The 18838-nt window shown below is 38.0% G+C and overlaps 1 protein-coding gene across 1 annotated transcript in view; it reads right to left on the minus strand.

Moving 5' to 3' along the window:
- LOC592367 (alpha-N-acetylgalactosaminide alpha-2,6-sialyltransferase 5-like) overlaps positions 1–18525 on the minus strand; it is a 29658-nt gene extending 11133 nt beyond the window's left edge. The window contains exons 1-2 of the mRNA XM_030995781.1: positions 18075–18525; positions 2083–2396 (exon numbers count right to left, since the gene is read on the minus strand). The gene's annotated coding sequence lies outside the window, so the exon portion shown is untranslated. The remainder of the gene's footprint in view (positions 1–2082; positions 2397–18074) is intronic.
- Between the last annotated feature and the right edge of the window lie 313 nt (positions 18526–18838).

The raw sequence follows: 18838 nt of genomic DNA on the forward strand, positions 1-18838 counted from the left end.
ATAAAAGCACTGTACACAGAAAGATGTGTATGGGACTACACTGTTGTCGGGGCTACTAACCTTGATTTCCTTATCTTTCTATGCTCATTACTCAGCAGTATACGTTTTCTACCAAAATTGTTTGGCAAATGACATCTATTTGTACTCTTGAACATTCAGTGTAGTTTCGTTTGATCTCTGTGAGAATTTATTTTCTTTTTTTACCAGAACTCAAGTTATATCTTTAATGCAATCATTAAAAGGAAATGAAACCAATGTTTCGTAAATGATAAAATGTAAACGTAAATACCTAAATTAGACCACAGAGATGATGGTCAAATAGATAGCTTTCGATATTTCTAATTCTCATGCTACATTGTCAATGTCACGTTAGCTCCGATGAACACAATAGTAATTTTATCGGCAGAATATAAAATATAAAGTTCAAAGGGGAAGATAAAAATCCAAAACGGAAGCCTAAAGGTTATATCTATTCAGCTACCATAGAATCATAATATTGTCGTGCTTTCGTTTTCTAGTACTCTATTCTAAAATGTAATAACGCTTGTTAATGGCGTAATGGCAAACACGGTAAATGCACAGCTTACGCATAACGCCGGAAGGGGCGTGGTATCACGTTCGCACTTTAAATCAATCCATTTTCAATTGACGGACTGTCTGCTTTATAATGACCCTCTCATTGTTACCCTGCCAATGTCACGAGCAGAATTTCAACACGAAATCATAAAGTAAAATTGCTTTTAAAGCTTGGAATAGGAGGCGTAGAGGCGGACCGTGACATTTTGTGAATACATCTCGGCATTGTTTGGAAATAAAATTGTGAGAAGTAGTAAATGGCTAAAAATGCAATAAGCGCCAATAGCATTATTACAGTCAGTCACCATTAAGATATGAAGACCGCCTCACACTATATACGATCTGACTACGATCAGATTTGGGAAGACTTTGCTATATAGCATTGATGATACAAACTTTCAGACTTCTAAAATTATACTGATCAAGGATTTGAATACACCCGTACAAATTAGTGTTTTTTTTTTGTTTTTTTGTTTTTGTTTTTTTTTTGGGGGGGGGGTTCAAGAGGGGGGGGGGGGGGGGAGGGGGTGTTGATTAAAACAATAAATGTTGCTCCAATTATCCCCAATTTCTAGAATGATTTTGACACTGATTTATTCCTAATAGATCTAAATAATAGTATACATTCTGAGATGTTATTGAATAATAATTTGCGAGTGTTTATTTGGCGTGACTGCTAAAGCATGTGTATGTTACTATGTTTATCAACTAGGGGACCATACGTCCTTAAGTCATAACTGACGGTGATGAGGATTAATGCCTCACAAAAGAGCACTACTATAGCTGATCGACACGGTTTTGATCCTCACAGCTACGAGGCCAATGCTTTGCCACTGAATCATGGACTGTGCGCAGCGGGGGCTAGGGTAGGGGGCAGCCCCCACAAAATTAAAAAAAAACGAAGAAAATGCAATAAACCATCAATAATCATTGCATTTTTTCCCGGCCCCCAACAGGGAAACTTCCTCAGTACGGCCATGCATTATGGTTCGAGACATGCCCACAGTGTACACGTAGACAACAAAATAAAAAGATATTTAAAAGGTAAATATATTTTTTTTTAAAGGTCGGTCTATTGGGTCTTCTGTCTCCTGTGGGTGTTTCACAAGATTGAGTTGGACTTAACTATGGCAGGCCGTTCATGCCACGGGTTTTGCTCTCACCATTTACTGGCATTGGTCTCTCAAGGGACATACAAATCATGGTCACAAATCTACAGAATTTAGATTTTTTGATAATTCATTAATGAAGCAAAAAATATTATCTAAAGATCATAATAGAGAGAAAAATTGTGAGAGCAACCAGTGGCTTGAATGGCCTGCCATAGTAAAATCCAACTTAAAGTCGATCTTAGTCTTTGTGAAACAACCCCCCGAAAGTATCAAAGAAAAGTTGTCAGAAGGTCCTCAAAGGCTCAAACCCTGCACTTCGTTGACGGGAAAATGTAGACAACATTGTAGTCAGGCATTTCGGTACCCCAGTTAAAAACGCCGATTTACAACTAACCGTGTCTTTATCCAACAACGTGTAACCTGGATGTCCCTTCGGCGTATCATCCGTCGCGTTCGCCGTGACGATGATGACCTCTGGTTCGACCGTCGTCGTCTCGCCATCGCCGGCTTCGTGTTGGCGTTAACGAAGTCCACCCGCATCCAGCCAGATTGGTCCTGTGGATCGGAGTTATCGGAGCGCGCCTTGGCTACATGGTTCGAGACCCTGTTTGTCTCGATGGTGTCGGAGTGGGTGTGGAGCACGTAGAGCATGCAGAGGGAGACGACGAGGGAGTACCAGCAGATGACGAGGAGTGTGGCGTCACGGATCTACAGGAGGGAGGGAACAAAAAATCAATTCAATACAGGGTCTTAAACAAACATTACGCATAAGACATGCCGTGCAGGACGTGACTCTGCTTTGCAGTAAACAAATCAAAAGACGCATCACTGTAAAATTGAAATAATAATAAAGCATGTAAAATAGACTGAAATAGTTGTATCGTGAAATGAGTTACGTTTGAAAGAAAGACAAGTTACGGTACAATAACACACATAGAAAGCCTGTTGTTTAAAAAAGAGGAAAAGACACTCGATTCTTTATTATTATTATATGACATTATTTGAATATTGATAACAAACATTTCAGAGGTCCAAAATCAACATTTTGAGGGAAATCTGATAAATAACTTAGGGGCTGATATATACATGGTGGAGATGTCCGCAGTTTGTAATTATTTTAATTTAAAGGAGAAAAAAATACTAATAACAGCAAAAAAAATTGAGACGGGCAGAAAAAGGGAAAGAGAAGGGAACGAGAAACTAGGAATTATATAAAATTTCAAGTATTTAACCTGATGGCTGAAAAGTTGTATGTTTAATTAGAATAAAATGTAAATCTATGACTGAAATCCGAAGAAAGAAAAAATGTATCAAACGAAATGAAGGTTGCAGATATCCAGCATCGCTTCAAAGTAAACAAGTTTACTAGTTGCCCCTCTCGATCCCTTGTCCATGACTCGATTTCGGGCTTCGTTTCTTAGTTTTACTTTCTTTCTAACCTCTGTTTCAAATAAATAGTCATTATTCGAACAATCATCCACTGCGCTTCCGAATTACTATACAATGATTAATAGTCGGTAATTATGAGGGGGGAGTTGGCAGTTTAGGCTTGGGGGATCAAGCAACATGGAGAAGAAGAAAAAGAATCTTAAATTCGATCATATCATGGTAGTGGGTATGATATTCAGAAAGCACTGGTATCGTTGGGGGCGGGGATGTCCATGGATGAAATACGAATTAACAATGCAATGGATTTAGAAGAGAATGTTGGAGGGGTGGTATGTCATCATTCCTCGTTCCATCTTTCAATTCCCTTTTTTTAATATGTCCTTTTGTGCCAACCATTTTACCATTTTATTTTGCGCCTAATGCCCCCCCCCCTCCCCGACCCACCCCACCCCCACTCCCCGAACAGCGAATCGAAAGAATTCAACGAGTTACAATAGTTACAGCGAGTTATGTCGCGTGGAACCTTACACAAATTGATTTTGTTGAGTGTTCAGGACAATGTTTAAGTAGAATGATTACAACAGAAAAGAAAACATACAAATCATAACAATCAAATAAGGAAACGTAATTAAGATATTATGAACGAAAAGAAATTTAGATAGGGCCTACTCAAAACAAACATTATGGATTCTTCCCCCTTTTCTTTTCTTCTTCCTCTTCTTTCTTTCCCTTTCTCTCCTCTTTCCCTTTCCCTTCTTTTCCTTCTCTCTCTCTCTCTCTCTCCTCTCTCTCTCTCTCTCTCTCTCTCTTTTGCGGAAGGGGGGGGGGGGGCAAGGCCCGCTCACCCCCGCTGGATCCGCGCCTGCATCTACATATTATCTACTAACGTTAGACCCTAATAATGGATCTAGAAGATTGACTGACCTGGTCTCAGTGACGGGTAAACTTTTTTTTTCTCAATTACTTGGTCTATAACCATGAAAACCGTCTAATTTTAATTTAGATTTTCAAACAGTAACAGTTACGACCTAAATTAGGCCTAAGGCCAAGGGCTGTACTCTACATTTTAATAACAAATTGAACGTTAACGTTAGACTTAACTAAACTGTTGTTCTCTGTGATACAGGTGGGATGGGAACACTTTTTTTTTTTCAACAGCGAAAAAAATCTTTCCCCTTTTTTTTTTTTTCCTTCTTTTTTTTTTTCTTCTTTTTTTCCCCCCTGGATCCGCCACTGATCACGGGGATAAAAGTATACAGCTATGTAACAAGTAAATTTCTAAGAGGGAAAATGCCGACTTAAATAAATGACAATGATAAAATACCAAGGAATTTAGGAGTTTCATGGGTACCAATTCAATGGAAATTTGTATTAAATAAGAGCCCCCGTCAGCACTAAAAATTAATTTGAGCCCTGCTGATATGTGATTGTATTTATTTACTAATAACAAAATCAAGTGACTATGCATCACAATATTTACAATACTACAATTTTGTGAAACGTTGGACAAGTCTATATAATTTATATTAGTAATGGACATTCCAAACACACGTACATGCTTTCCGAGGTTTTTCGCCTCATTGTGCTTTTTGAAATTTATTTACTGGACTGTTATATTTGTTTATTTACTATATTGTCAATTAGAAGGAAATAATTATTCAAATCGTGACAACAGCAAGAAAAATGGGAGAGGCAAAAGGTAATACACACCCTCCCTGGCCAAAAATAGCCCCCCCCCCCATGTTGATCCCCCCAAAAGTAGTGCTCACTACCCCCCCCCCCCGCCCCTACCCCCCCCCCCCCCCCCCCCCCCCCCCCCCCCCCCGCTTATTCGGCCGCCGGCGCAATTTTTTTTTACACGCTAGCCTGGCCATTTCTATGATGAACACCATGGAAACGACTAATATTAGTCTAGCAGCCTACATGCGAGATGCATGATGATACACAATCATGTACATCATGCTGAATATTCACGAATTGGGCCCCCTCCCGCGCCGCCGGCTGGATCCGCCCCTGCACCCTCCCATCATTCAAGGACCGTATTTCCTCACACGCCATCCACCGTTTCCCTCCCGTTACCCCAGGAGGTGTCTCACCTCCCTGCATTACCCCAGTGCCCACTTACTGACCTGACCCTTGCTCTGCCCCTGCTCTCGAATGTGCCGAAGTTCGAGCCAGTGCCCCCGGGATCCCGCCCATTGTCAGCCAATGGTATTTGATACAGTAACCCAGCACATGCGGTGGACCAAAACTCAATAAATTTTCATCCAGGAGTCGTTGAATTTCTGAATCACTTTTATTTGAACAGCATTCGTCTAAGTAGTAGATGGTTTTCGTCAATTTTGGGTTGTGGTTTGTTTTGGGGTGTATTTCAGTGGTATTTTGTACAGTAGCCTGTACAATCATGATGGCATGGACCAAATTCCGATAAACTCTATTCCAAACCAAAGTCGATAAACTTTCATTCTGGAGTCGATGAATTTCTGAATAATACAGCATTCGTCTGACGGCAGACGGTTTTCTTCTATCCTGTTTTTTGTTTTGTTCTGGGTTATTTTTCCAGTGGTATTTTGATGCAAACGATCAATTACATGATTAAGTCATCGATCTCTGTGTCAAATAGTCACGTGCAACGAGAGTGGTGGAGACATAAACTGTTTTGAATTTAAATTTTAAAAAAAATTCGCAGCCCAGAGGCGTCGAAGACCTTTTATGAAGATTGCATTGTTGCATTCTCCCTTTCCATTATTAAAAGAAAGAAAATTCCTTAATTTTTTGTTTGTTTGGATATATTGTTTAATATCCATATATAAAGCATACATACTGCATGCATGGCCCTACCGTATTTGCCGAAATTTTTTAAAGCAAATAAAAAAGGAGGACATCAATTTTCAGGGAAATTGTGAACAAAGCTCCTTTTGGGAAACAAAAAAACATGGAATGGGGGTTGTGATCTGATTGACTTGAGAGGGTGTTAAAGGCTTCTTCAGACACAGTCAATTCAGCCTTTATCTGTTGAAAAGTTAAACATTTCTCCAACGATTCTACAAACCAACCATTCATCATCATTAGTTTGTTTCAAATTTTAACAATAATTGACCGAGCTTGCATGCGGAGCTTCACTCTCTATTTTCTTAAAATTCAAGCCCTCAAGAAATAACTTTTATTCCCCTCTCGCACATTGTGTCGCTACTCCTTGTGCTCATAATGTCATTTCGGAATGCTCACAATGTGTGACGTCACAATGCGATCTGGTACTGAAAGCAAACGTCGTTGTCAATGGTAATGACTACTCTTTTGACCTCAAGGTCATATCATGTTGCGTGGTAAACAGTTTAGATCTAAATAATGCTATCCGGGTTAAAGGTCTTATCACTCAATCCAACCATGGACCTACTAAGTCCATGATCCAACCAAGAAGTTACCAGTAACTTCTTGACCCAACAGGTTTTCCATGGAAAGGATAATACACTATGAATATGACGAACAAAGAAAGCGGACAAAAATATACAGTTGCTCAGGTAGTCAAAGGAACATCCATTCACTGCTATTATGTAAAAATGTGTAGAACAGGTGTCACATGCATATTCACCTGTTCTACACATTTTTACATAATTATAGCAGTAAAGGGATGTTCCTTTGTCTACCTAAGGAAATGTATATTTTGTCCGCTTTCTTTGTCCGTCATGTTCATATATTGATACATTTTTATTTACATTAACAGAGTGGGGAAATCGTTGATCACTTCACGGCCTTATAATTACGTCAGTACAAACTTAAGTTTGTTAAAGCATGGGTGTCGATCTGTCATCTGTCAATGATACCTATTCATCAGGGGGGGATGATCTATTCATTCGTCCCCCCCCCCCCCGATGAATAGGTATTACGTAAGGATCGACAAGTCTGTGCACGCCATCTTTCTCTACATCTCATAATTTATACAGTGTCGGCTGCCAACAAGCAGACAAGAAGATCGTATGAGAGCGCCTACATGAGTCTGCAGCCATATTTAGTTACTGCATACTTCATAGCCTATAGCTATTGTTAAAAATTTTAACAGCTACCTTCAATGTATAGTGTGTGTGTATACACAAAATTATGATATATTCAATAATATCCGAACTCTCTAGCAAAGTAATCTCCGACTAGTAAACACATATATGAAGTTCCTCACGTTCGCAATCTGTATGGATCATGTTGATCAGGCCCTATACTGGCCAAATGATTGTCATTGATGTAATAACGGATGAAGAAAACTAACGAACTGTTGAGTATCTAAAAACGAAGAATACAACTTTAATTTTATTTTATCAAGATGAATCACGAAACTCTATAAAGAAAGGATGACAGTTTTCAGATGACAAAAGGAAACTAAAAACATAGCACTCATAAAAGTCCACATTATATCGTGTCCTAGTAAAAAAAAATCATGCATTATGACAAATAGTTCTACCAGAGTACTCAGTATTGGATAGAAACAATAAAGGCGAAGTGACAGAGGCATATCTGGATCATTTAGAAAGGGGGCCAGTGTGTCGGTCAAAAAATTATTGACAAATATCACCTTAAATTTTAAAAATTTGGCCGATAGACACGTTCGAAACAATGGTTAAAGAAGCAAAAAGTAGACCTTCCAAAAAAGAATGAATTTAACGACAACAAATCTGAAGAGGGACGCCCGGGGGACGCCTTCCTTCCAGCAACGTTCAAAGTATGCCTATGTCCCCATTTTGACGGGACAGATGAGAGCATGAAACCTGACGTACAGCCTGGGTTTATTCTCTTGAATCGTGAGAAGAATGTCACTTGAATCTCACTATGTTTATGTTTTTCTATCATTGTTTATAATAATGTTAGTGTAAAACATATAGATAAAATCATGATGTGATTTCAAACAGCAGTTGTTATGCATTTCATCGGGATGATGATATAGTTCGTTAAATCTTTAAAGCAAAAGAAAGACTATTATTGCTCACAGCTACATTTCATTCACCACAATCCCTCCATTCCCGAAAAACAAATGATGCTCCAAAGATGACCATTCATCGTGTTAAACTCCAAACCCTTACATTCTTACACGAGCAATACTGAGAACCAAAAGGGCGTTAGCTCATACCCATTAACACAGAGGTAGCGCCCTTCTGGCTCTCAAAAACTTATCGTAATCAAACAGGGATAATGACATAATAGACCATTTAAAAAATAGATTGAATAAATGTCTCAATAATGACTAATCTTTGAAAGATAACGGCCCAAGCTGCGTGAATGAACTTGAGTATCTAAGAGGTCGACCCGAATAGGGGCACATTTTTCCACGTTGGGTGACTTGGGTCTATAAACTTGGTGAAAGGGCAAACAAAGTGTACACGCACTGGATGCGTTTCTGTCTCACGACCATAATGCGTTTGATTGATGCCAGGAATTTCAAAAGGATTTCAAAAGGTAAATAAGCATTAAAATCCTAAACTTGGCAAGACCTTGAGAGATTAAAAGACATTATCTTGCAATAAAAACTGGTATATGTGCATATTTTCTACAACGTCCCTAATCATGTATTTAGTATTAAGAGACATTCTTATTGTATTGGAACGATGTAGCAATAAAAGAAAAAAATATTGTTGCCAATTTGAAGAACAGTGTGTGATCAATTTTGCCCTTTCAAAAATCCCGCCCTAAAAGGGTTTAAAAAATGATAATGTTTGTCGCATTCCTCGTAACGCTTACAAGGGATTTTAGATATTTCGCGGCCACTTTTCGAAAAAAATTATCCCCGCCTTTATGCTATCCTTAAAATTGATAAAACTTGCACAAACAGCCGTTTTTTTAAAGCTGGGGTTTTCCCCACTATGTATCCTACCTAAAACTGAAGTCTAGCATACATTAACCAAAGAGATACCTTTGCATTAATTAATTTTCACAGAAACTGCATGGCGTGCTAAATCAATACTGAAATGAGAACAGGAAGTGTCATAATGATATTTGCACAAAGGAATATGATTCGACGTATTCATTCGACGTATAAACCCATTGTTTAGATAATTTAAGAAATATTCTAGAAGCATAATTATGTTGATACAGGCACAGTTTCCATAACCTCGTTCTACAGCTGCAGTGAATAAATTGAATTATATTTGATTATTTTTTCATTATTTATTTCTCTCATGATAGTAAAGTAGTAATTCATTGGGTTTTAAGCTGATTTTTCGTGTTGACTGTAATTACTTTTTACAGTTTCATGATTGGCCACATTTTAATGTTTTTTGGTATCAGGACCAAGATGTATCCTGTATAAATACATTTGAATAAATGAATAAATGAATGTCCTTCCCAAAATATACTTCGAGTGTCTTCTTTTTACTTACTGGCCTTTTATTTCAATAATTCAGTCACCTAAGGCTATAAGGTTTGTAGAGGTGTCGTGGTCGAGTGGATATGTCACCGGACTGTGGATCACAAGGTCCGCGGTTCAAGTCCCGCCGCGACACTAATGTCCTTTGGCAAGACATTGATCTACATTTGCCACTCTCCACCCAGGTGTTAAATTGGGTACCCGGTAGGATGCGAAAGCTAATGTGGTTTGATTAGCAATGACGCTTGTAAAATGGCGACTGGCTGGAATGCTCCCCAGGGAGTGGAGAATGTGCATACTTTGTATGCGGGTAAGTCTGAATCAGATGACCGGGGTAATAATAATGTTCAGAAACGTAGTATTAGGCGCATTATAAATGTGAGCTATTATTATTATTATTATTATAACCGGGTTAACTTTCTTACAAGTTCACTGACTTTCTTAACACTCGCCATAGTTTTATTTTCATTGTTATCTCCATGTATTTGAAAAAACAAGAAAGTAACCTGACCCATGTTGAGTTCATCTACAGCTTGTTTTCTCACACTGCTGAACATTTTACGACATGTTTTCGCTTCTGGTTACCTAAACATGAACATCTACTTGACATCATATCAACTGACACGCTGGGGCGGATACAGGCTTCTGTCAAAATTTCTTAACATGGTGTACTAAATGCTAGCCAGAATAGATATAACAAGAGTCACTACTCAGGTGTGCGTCCCCCCCCCCCCCCACTTACATTTATATCCGCAAGTGACTGACTCCTTAATGTTAAATTAACGTTTTTCAACCTACATCTTCAAACCATTTCTGTTTAATTTAATTTTGTCCGGTATTGAAATAAAGACGTTCTCAACTAATTATAATTATATAGAGCAATCCAATCTTCGATTGCCGGTAGTATGCGCTGGAAATTGTCAAAAAGAATCGAAAATTCAAAATTTGCTCGCATTTTTTATTTATTTATTTTTTTTATTTTTTTTATTTATTTTTTTTTTTTTTATTTTTATTTTTATTTATTTATTTATTTATTTTATTTTATTTATTTATTTATTTATTTTTTTTTTTTTGGGGGGGTTGTTTCTGTTAAGCAGATGGTGTCGGGCTTGTTTACCTTCTTTCTTTTTTTAAACGTTTTTATTGTTATTTCTGAAAAATTAACAGAGTAAAAGCAACACTATAATATATAATATCATCTTAAAAACTACAAAACAGGCACCCGCGCTCATGCACCCATAATATTCAGCGCTCAAAATACACGGGGGCGATGGGCGATTCGCCCCCGTGAGCTCCATAATCGCCCCCGTCTGGTTGCCCACGGGGGCGATTGCAAAATGAAAAATCGCCCGCGTGGAATTATAAAAAAAAAGATTATCGTTTCTTATATAACTTTAACACAATATTGAGTATCAATTTTCAAACCTTAAACCAATGAAATGGAACTTAGATGGCGCTTTCCCTCCCATCTCTATGAGTATTACCGATACAAACAACGGAAGCTCGCAGTGCACAGCTAATGCGGCGGTCATACTGCGCCGGTAGTACCGGTGTGCACACTGACGCCCAATATCTGCTGGAGCTGGAGACGATCGCCTTTTGCCCCACCCCCATCCCGATCCGCAACTTGTTGGCGGGGAAATTGCAACTGATATCCCCCTTCTTTTATTTACTTCTTTCTCAATTTTCCTTCCCTTTATTTCCTCTTTAGTGACTGGTCCCTCAAAAACTAGTGCTAAGCCAGTCACAGAGAATTCATGATTTCAACTGATGCCTGTCAGTGCATTGTAAAATTGATTTTTCTACAAATTTCATTTAAAAATCTTTTCATATTGATAAATATGGTGCATTGGCGTATGGGCTATGGTTGGAGCGTTGGATGCGTTGAACAGCGTTGGTGTATTATGTGGATGTATCATATTCATATTCTGAATATTTTCAGCAAATTGAATAATATTGAAAAGAATGCAATTCATAGTTGTACTCGATAATTCTCACTTAACATATTCTCTCTCTCTCTCTCTCTCTCTCTCTCTCTCTCTCTCTCTCCCTGTCTTGCATAAAGAAAATATGAAAATAATATTTTGCCTTGATTAAGAAAAAATTAAATTTTATCAGTATTAAACAGGGAGAAGGAAAGGGGAGGAAATTAATCAAAACAAACATGAAGAATCCAATTCAGTGTTCTTTCGTGATTCATAAGAATGAAAGTACATTAAAAGGTGAAATAATAAATTGAAGAGCGATGATAAATCAATTCTTTGACGTTGATTGATTGAATAAAAAATAATGAAACAATATGGTCTGAAGGTCATATATCTTCGAATATTAGAAAGTTTCATGTACTTTCATCCACCATCGTGTTGTTGAACACTATTTGCAATTTAATTTTAATGCGGTGACTTGTCGGTTACGAGCAGAAGGTCATCTCAGGCTTCTATATTCTATAATACTATCAACAGATATCTGGATAGAGACACCTCGTCACATCATACGAGAAAGAATATGATCATCTCACAGAATTCTACTCGAACACCGCATCGAAATTCTTTTCACCTTTTTTTTTCTTTTTCCTCTTTTTTGGTCCCTTTTAGCTCTCCTTTTTTCCTTTTCCTTCCTTCTCTCTCTCTCTTTTTTAGCGGGGGCGGGGGGAGGCAACAGCCTGGGAGGCAAGGCCCTTTCGCACCCCCCATCTCCTTTTTCCCCTTTTCTTTTCTTCTTCCTCTTCTTTCTTTCCCTTTCTCTCCTCTTTCCCTTTCCCTTCTTTTCCTTCTCTCTCTCTCTCTCTCTCTCTCTTTTGCCGAGGGGGGGGGGGGGGGGGGGGGGGCAAGGCCCGCTCACACCCGCTGGATTCGCGCCTGCATTTACATTATATCTACTAACGTTAGACCCTAATAATGGATCTAGAAGATTGATTGACCTGGTCTCAGTGACGGGTAAACTTTTTTTTTTCTCAATTACTTGGTCTATAACCATGAAAACCGTTTGATTTTACTTTAGATTTTCAAACAGTAACAGTTACGACCTAAATTAGGCCTAAGGCCAAGGGCTGTACTCTACATTTTAATAACAAATTGAACGTTAACGTTAGACTTAACTTAAACTGTTGTTTCTCTGTGATACAAGTGGGATGGGAACACTTTTTTTTCAACAGCAAAAAAAAAATCTTTCCCCTTTTTTTTTTCCTCTCCCCCCCCCCCGGATCCGCCACTGATCACGGGGATAAAAGTATACAGCTATGTAACAAGTAAATTTCTAAGAGGGAAAATGCCGACTTAAATAAATGATAATGATAAAATACCAAGGAATTTAGGAGTTTCATGGGTACCAATTCAATGGAAATTTGTATTGAAATAAGAGCCCCCTTCAGCACTAAAAGAGCCTGTGAGAAGGCTCACGGGGCTCTTTTTTGGGGGGAAGAGCCCCCGTGGACAAAAAATTAATTTGAGCCCTGACCCATATATACGCACACACTCACACACTTTCCCAGGGGGGCAAGTTTACATTACAAAAAGTCAATAAAGATGTTGAGGATAACTTTATTCCAGCTTCCCCTTCTCATGATTTCCTTTGGCAAACTCCTTATGCAAATTAGCAGCCCCCCCCCCCCCACCCCGAGTCATTTTCGTCACATATACAAATTTTAAAAACTCAGATAGTATATGTTGCCCCTCCAGTGATGGCAAAGGACTGGATACGCCACTGGGGGGGGGGGGAATACTTTATGAGCTGCAGAGATCAGGGGAAAGGTGACTGTCAGGTATGTGTGTTTAGAGGAGGAGTGTGTGTGTGCTTCCAAATTCATGAACTCTCACGCAAACATTCATCGAAATGTGTCATAAAGTGAGAGATTCAGACGACATTATGTTGGTTTTATACCGCTCTTTTGTGAAATCTCACGCAAACATTCGTCGAAATGTGTCATGAGTTGAGAGATAGAACGACAGTATGTTGATTGTATACCACTGTTTTGTGTTGCACATACATTACGTACGTCGATATCAACTTTTTAATCAACCACGTTGAATCTATATGATTATAAGGGCGTAGAAGTATCGACAAATATATGTTAAGAACTTAAGAACAAAAAGAAAATGGATTTCACATGATTTCTTCTCATGTACCTTTTGGGGTCTATAATGTGATAAGGGATACAGGAGTAGAGTGTTTTGTGCACTTCATGTACACCGTCTTGGGTTTAAATGGTGGCATTCCAGTTCGCTCGCTTCCCTCGAAAATATTCTAACCTCAGGCATAATGTATCAGAAGCTGATAATGAAAAGGATATGACCATGACACACGACTGTCTTTATCATCTAAAATCAAGAAATATTTCGACTTGTTTCAGGGCTTACCACATTTTCACCGCATGACAAAACTGAGTTTACAATGTTCAACCCGAGGTCAAAGAATGGCTATGTGAAGATAATATTTTTTATTTTATTTCCGGTATGAAAAAAAGAATATAAGGCAACTGATAACGAGAAAATGAACATCTGTCTGCAGCTTGCACTATTCGGTTAAGCTGCCCTCGGTATAATCCCTCGTCTGTTGGTCTGCGGATAATTATCTAAAATAAGCATTAATCCAAATTGGTATTCTAGTGGATTTAGAAGTATGTAAACGGGAAAGCAGATAGACGCGAATAACAATGTCTCTGCCAAAAAAAAAATCTTAATTCCCATTTTCGCAATAACACGATCACAAATGTTTGCTTTACATATATTATGGTGATACAATCGATTTTAGTGCCGTATGAACGTTTACTTAATATTAGGGTAGCTGACTGAAACCGAGACATCCACTTGTTCGTCGTCCAATTCGTTCTTATTTGCATTTGTCTACTTTCCATTCGAAATTGATTCATTTGTTTATCATCCTTTATGCTAAATTGCTAATAATATCCCATATGTTATCATGATAATTATTACGATCTTCTTCTTCTTCCTCTTATTAATCATAAGTTAAAGGTAATACAAAGTTTGTTTAAATTTTGAAATTGGGTGGATAGTGATTCTTTACAATTTTGATATATTTTGATGCCCCTGTAGATGTATTATAAGCACAAGAAAATTTAGCCCCTAAAACACTTTTGCTTTCGAGAAAAATTGAATATAAATATTTACCGGTGCTCCCGGTAAATTTTGATAAATTTCGAGTATTTATAGCGCCTGCAGCCGCAAACTGGTAACTGCGACCATGAACATTTCAGAATATGTAGTTGTGATATATAATTTCCAAACGGGAATGGCTAATAGGTCAAGTTTAGTCAAGAAAAATTGTTTTATAGCTTAATTAATATCTTGACCTTCAGAGGGAGCTATACAACATAAAGAGTTTATTATCTACAATTTCATAACTTTAGACTCGATTTCAACCGCGACAAAGGTCACTGAATATTGGAGGATCGCATATGCTCCCAATATGTTCATTTGAACCAAATTCATGACCCCATACCAAAACTTTGTATTACCTTTAATATCTTTGTAAACTTGGTAAAGTTATGAGTAATCAAAGTCTTGGAAGAGATACCAATCATGAGGAGATGCGGACCTCCGCGTATTTATTTTGCCATGGCGGGAAATTATCTGGTATTGGCAAGAGTCCTATATAGTAACGAAAAAACAATGTGATTATATTCAAACTTTGGGTACAGAAGAACATCACGAGTTAAAGATAAGAAAATATGGTATGATAATGCTCAGCTATTGTATATGGAATAAGTGTGAAAACTTGGTTAACTCATAGAGTAACATTAGACAAACTTGGCAAGGATATCATTAATAATAAGGAAATATAGCGTAATAATGTATCGAATTATATCGCAGAATATCCCGAGTCAAAATACGTAGGAGTTTATAATAATAAATGATGACGCGCATCGTAAAATTTTCTATTCTTATACAAAAGAAATTGCAAAAAGTTGGCGAGATTCATATTGATTTAAAACAAAAATAATGGAATGTAATCCCGGTTCTCCCTTTTTGAAGGGGATACCAAGAGAAATTCCAAAATGGCTTTCTCCTTGGAGTCCAGTTAGTCAAATTAACAGCGGGTTTATTCACTTGGTTTTGTTTCGTTTCTGTGTTTGTAATTGTGATATGAGATGCATAAACCCCATGACATTTATTTTCGCGAACAGACATTAGTATTCGTCAGACAAATGTATTTAATTCGTGGGATTTTCCTACACGAGAGCACTACACTCGATCTTGCATATATTCTACAGAATCCAGTGACACTATGCATTGTGATTATGGAGGATGAGATATCATTATGCATTCATATTTCCGTTTCCCATAGCAACGCATCAGTTTAATCTGTCTCTCCATCTCATGTTTATAATCACGCGTGTCTGGTTAATAATTTTTCTTCTATTCGTAGGGATGAATAATTCAATTGTGATGTATGCAAATACCTGTTTTATAGAAGCATACCCCCCCCCCACGAGAGTAGTTTATTAAAGGCGACACATACATAACTCCACGGGAGATAATCGTTATAGACATGATTGAAAAGATAAGGAAAGGGAAGAGAAAAGTTGAAATTGAAATTAGAATTGAAATTGGCGTTGTAATGGTTTATTTATGAGAATTATTTTCATCGCGGCCAAGGCCGATCTGCAAATATTCACAGTCATATAAACCCAATTTGAATTCCGCTCTTGATTTAATATGATCAATATTCATTCTTTGTTTAATGGTACACTTGAGGGGAGGAAGAAAGGGTATAATATTATGTAGGAAATTCTTTCAGTTCCATCCCACGTCTAAACACTGCCAAGGCATGTTCGTACATACAAAATCTTTGTGTTGCCATGGTGACATATCTTGGCATCACGAACTGACGTAATTCTGCCAATAATGGATTGTGGATTAATTATTTCCCTCTAATCTCATAATGGCCACATCGAAATATTTTTTCGTCAGTCGTCAACTCGTCACTATCATTGTGTTATGGTATGAATAATATTCACGAATGTATTTTAATGCCTGGTTTATTGGGTCGTTTATGATATTGAAATAAAGGCATCTCAATATTTTTCGAAGTGAGGAAATTTTCTGCACGACAGAAGGATATACGGGTACACATAATCAATCAAATAGATTGTGCACATGAATATCGGTTAATTTAACAGATTTCTGTTATATAGTCAAACAGACAGAATATCTGACCCGGATACGAAAACATACGAATGCATGATTTGCCTTTATTAATAAGTCTGGAGAAACACCTTATTTTAGTGTTAGTATTTACCTGGATGAAGAGGAGCAAAGCATATAAAATGCCTTTCTCAATGGCATTGCTCAAACCTAAGACCTTTGATTCCCAATGTACTTTAATTCCTCTCCATAAGACGCGTGATTTCTCTCTTTCGGACAACTTTTTTTTCCTTTTTTTCCCGACTATTTAAAATAGCCCCCAAGAGGAACATATTTCGAGGTTTGGTACTCCCACGGACCCTGTGGTAGCCAGGGTTCATGGTACAGTCAAGTCTGTTCTAGTGACCACCTGTCTACAAAGACCACCTGTCTACGAAGGGCCATATTTTCTTGTTTCCCTACTTTGTACTTAATCTAGCTTATGGTTTTACTAGTAGTAATTACTTATTTTTATGAATACGGCTTATTGTTAGAGAGTTCATTTTTCATGGACCTTTACTTACCCTGGGCTGTCAACAATACAGTAATGCACTGAAATTTTAAGTGTATATTTCAATTGAAAAATTAAAACGATAACACAGAAAACATTTTGAAATGCATAATCATTACTTGCAATTATATTTCATTGTTATATTAGGATAGACATGATCTAAATTACTATTCAGCATTAATATCTCGTACTTGCACATGTACATGTAGTAATTTTAAAACCTAACTGTTGTTATCATGATATTCCATGGAATCATTTCAAAGCTTTTAAAGCAAATAAGTCTCCGAGTCTTTGTAATAGTGATAAAAGATATTCCCCTTTTTTTGGCAAAAAAAAAATCAATTGGAATCTAGTCAATGATTTTCAGTCAAATATTACTAGAAAGTATGCACCAAATCGCGCCAAATGAGTTCGAAAATTCAATTTTCTTTCAACTTCTAAGGGGGCCTAAACATCCTCCCTCAGACTTCATATTTTGCTCCATTGTGTTCACCCCCCCCCCCCCACACACACACATATTATTAAGGATTGACGCCCCTCATGTAATGTGATGATGATGGAAATAATTTCAATTCAAGTCAAGTCAAGAGAAGGTTAAGTTCTGGGAAGAGGGGACAAATATTTTGTGAGCGTTATCATTGTATTATATAAGTGTGGAAGAACATCAGATACAAAGTGTTCCCTGAAAAGCTTGGCTCTTCAAATGCCTTATCATTTTGATAATTCCAGACCGTGCAGTACACACCAATGCTTATCAACCTTTTCTGATCGATTCCAAAACATTCTTTCCAAATGCAATCGCATGACCAGAACTCAACTTTAGCTTGAAAAGTTGTCCGTTCCTCAGCATGACTAATCTATGGTGTTGGTGGTTCCAACATTCGTACAAATATCTTCTTCCCGAGTACGTAGCCTTACCAGGTACCAATGAACATAGGATCCGGCATAGGATCTCAGTTGTACTGAAATCTGAATGAAATAACTTTTTCACTTACCACCATTATATTACAAAGACGCATTTTGCTGGCGACGGCTTTTCTTAAATAGGCGAACATATCCTAAACAAAAGTAGCAATGTAGACTGAGAAAGCAGAATCAAAATCATCCGAAATAATTATCCAACTATTAGACCGTCTCGAAATAAAAAGAGCTTCTATTGAACGAGGTCGAACTTCGAAGTTTCTCTGCGATGTGTCGCCGTGGAAAGTGACTACGTTGTCGCTACATCTAAGACATGCCGGCGAATACAATCCCGCTGCTGATATAAACCAGGTAACAAGTGGGAAATACGCCAAAGGCGATGACAATTGAGTTGTCTATCGAAAATTAGCACACGGGCGAGTCTGTGTAGATGACACAATTCTTCCAAGACATCGATGTGCAGAATGAGGAATGAACTCGATCTGCATGCGCGTATAGACACTACAATGTTTGCAGGTACAATGTTTGCTTGGGGCTCCATCAAGTTCGATTGCCACCAGTTGGCTTCCCTTGCTCTCGGAGATCGCGGGCGTCGCAGGTCACCAATACCCTTGACGACTAGACGGTATAAGGTAATGGGAAAGTGAGGGTAGATGAAAGTTTAACGACTCCATCGAGGGCGTAGCGTCGTTTCTTTGAAGGGGGCGGAAAGGGGTGGCGTAGCCACTCCTGGACCTCACATACTCCTCCTCTCTCCTCTTATTGTATTGTTTCTATAGGATACGCTAACTCTTACTTACATACCATCCCTGTTCTTTTATCATCTTTATTTTCATAA

This window comes from Strongylocentrotus purpuratus, unplaced genomic scaffold (genome assembly GCF_000002235.5).
Source record: "Strongylocentrotus purpuratus isolate Spur 01 unplaced genomic scaffold, Spur_5.0 spur5_scaffold_3, whole genome shotgun sequence".
Taxonomy (NCBI): domain Eukaryota; kingdom Metazoa; phylum Echinodermata; class Echinoidea; order Camarodonta; family Strongylocentrotidae; genus Strongylocentrotus; species Strongylocentrotus purpuratus.